We start from the raw sequence: 2,819 nt of genomic DNA on the forward strand, positions 1-2,819 counted from the left end.
ACTTCTGTATCGTCTTTGGAAACCTTTAATAAAAATATTTGTGTTTCTCATATATTTGCAACATACTGTATTCTAATACACGTTGATTAACATGTTATGCCATATATTAATAACTTCGCTTTAAGAAATGCAGTGCAATCAACCGATACCAACACCATTGCCTTGCAGGTTCTCAGATGAATTATCTGATTGCTTTAAAGAATACATTCTATTTTTTATTTAAAAAAGGGGAAATCCCAATAGCTCATTATTTAAAAAAAAAAAAAAAAGCATATAGGCAGAATTTGGTTTTGATCCAAACCACACGCGTCCCTCCTGTGCTGAGAACTTGCTGTCGGGGCTCAGCTCCAGGATCCAGCCAGGGCGGGAGCCTGCCCCCGGCAACAGAAGGACAAGGGGAGCAGAGAAACTTTCCATTTCCTGCTTCTGTCAGACGGAGGCTTCCCACCTTCTTTCCTATTAAATTAAACAGGCTGGGCACGTGCCCAGGCACTGGAACAAGTTTGCCTGTACTACTAAATCCAGAGGCAGGGTAGATCCTGGGGCTACTGCCTGGGCCCAGGGTCCCTGCTGACCTGCATGCTACTACACAATTTTGGAGGCTAAAAGAATTTACTAGCTTAAATGCAGGCTGTTTTGTCCCAGTGGGTCTCGGTGACCCAAAAATGTTACCGGGCACATTTTCTCTGTTGTTTTAGAAGAACTCGTCGTGTTTAAAAGAGTTTGGTGAATTTTTCTTTATGGAGTGACTGGAAAAATTCCTCAGTCTACAAATTGATAGACGTTGTTACCTAAAACGTCCTCTAGTAAGGAGTCCTCGAGCAAGAGTGGATGAGTTGTGCGAAAATATTCTTGTTTTGTTGATATTGCAGGTTCTGCCAGATATTTTATTTGGGCATAACTATTTCTTATATCTGGAGGAAAAACAAAAAGGTGAATAATGGCCATTCAGTACAACATTTGAGCAAAACAATATGAATATGACTATTCAGTAAGGAGTAACGATGACTATTTTTATTCTCTTCTTTATACTGGTCACAATTTTACAGATCTTATTGTATAACTCTTCAGTTTCTTCTTTCCTAGCATGCTCATTGCCATTTTGAACACTTCTGAGCACTGCACAGATGGTTTCAGGAAATTACCCATAATGACTCAAGGTCTTTTGCCTGTGACAACTAATTTACTACCCACTGTTGTACACATGTGATTGGGATTTTTTTTCTCATTTTTACATTATTTTGTATATATCAACTTTGCACATCATCCATCATTTAATCCCTCAATCACCCAATACCATGAGCTCTTTGTCACATCTGGTCCAGCTTTGACTATTTTAAATAACTGTGTGTTTTTGTAAACATTGTTACTTCACTGCATGCCCCTTTTACGTGAAACGTATGACAAAAAGGGACAGCAACTTTCTGGGACATCGCTGGAGACCTCCCTTCCACTTACTATTTATTCCTACTGCTTGTTTCTTGCCTTTCATTCGGTTATTAATTCATGAAGGGCTTTTTTTTTTTTCCTTTATATCATTATACTTTAGTTTCTTTAAAAGTGTTTGGTGAAGTACAGCATGCAACAGGATTTTCAGAACTGATGCACACTATCTCAGCTGGAACACCTTTTTCTACATGCTCATCAGGTCTTCCAGTGACCTCTGAAATGCTGGGTCAGTTCTTCTTTATTCTGTCGTACTTGCCCCCTGTCTGTCTTTTCTACTCTTCCACCTACCTGGCTAACTGAAAAATCAGAATTACCCATCAATAGTTTCCTTTCCTCAGTATCGTGGTTTAACACCAGTTGGCAGCTAGGACCACGCAGCCGCTCACGGAGTTCTCCCCCTTCCCCTAGTAGGGCAGGGAGAAGAGGGAGAAAAGGAGGGGAAAAGGAAAGGAAAAAAAACCTCGTGAGTTGAGACAAAGACAGGTTAATAGAACAATAATAGAAAAGGAAAATAACAACAACAACAATAATAATAACAGTCATGACACAATGTTGCTCTTACCAGTCCATGAATTGGTACCTTCCCAAGCAGTGTTCATGGATTCCCTGCCCTGACCAACCCCCATTCATATATTGAGCATGACATCTATGGTATGGAATATTCCACTGGCCATTCCATTGTTCTGTCTGTGCTCTGTCTCAGCTTCTGTGAGAAACTGAAGAGAGTCCTTGGAAACTATAAACATCACTTAGCTACAACTGAAACAATATGTATTATTGACATCCATTTCACAGCAATCGCTAGAAAGAAAATTAAATCTTTCCCAGCTGAAACCAGGACACTCAGGATCTTCTTTTTTTTAAAAAAAGAAAGAGTTTCCCAACTGCCATGTGTTATTTTAGTTCTGAAGTCTGTTTTAAAGTGCATAATAGTAGCTCAGCAATTTCATACCTGAGTTCTTTTAGAACCCTTGAGGGAATAACATCTGGCCCTCACTGTTTGATCCTATTGGAAAATTTGATTTATTCTAAGCCACTTCAGCTGATACTTCATTATGAGATGCCTCTTCAGGCTTCTGCTCTATGGAGGATGCAACAAAAAAACTCCCTTAAGTTCTTCTGTAATGAACTCACATGTGAAGGATTGACACATCTTTTCATTTTTCCACCATGTCTTTAATTTCCTGGTTATTTATTGGACCCTTGGCAGCCTTCCAGTTTGTCATGCTATGTTTACTCTAGGTCATAATAGCATTTTTTCATATTTCCAACAAATAACAGGAGCAGTCAAAGAAGCTAAGTCCATAGCAAAAATAGCTAACTGGCCTATGATAACTGTCTGAGTCAGAAACTGCATCATCTGGAGAAAT

The sequence above is a fragment of the Chroicocephalus ridibundus genome, chromosome 3, assembly GCF_963924245.1.
Source record: "Chroicocephalus ridibundus chromosome 3, bChrRid1.1, whole genome shotgun sequence".
Lineage (NCBI taxonomy): Eukaryota > Metazoa > Chordata > Aves > Charadriiformes > Laridae > Chroicocephalus > Chroicocephalus ridibundus.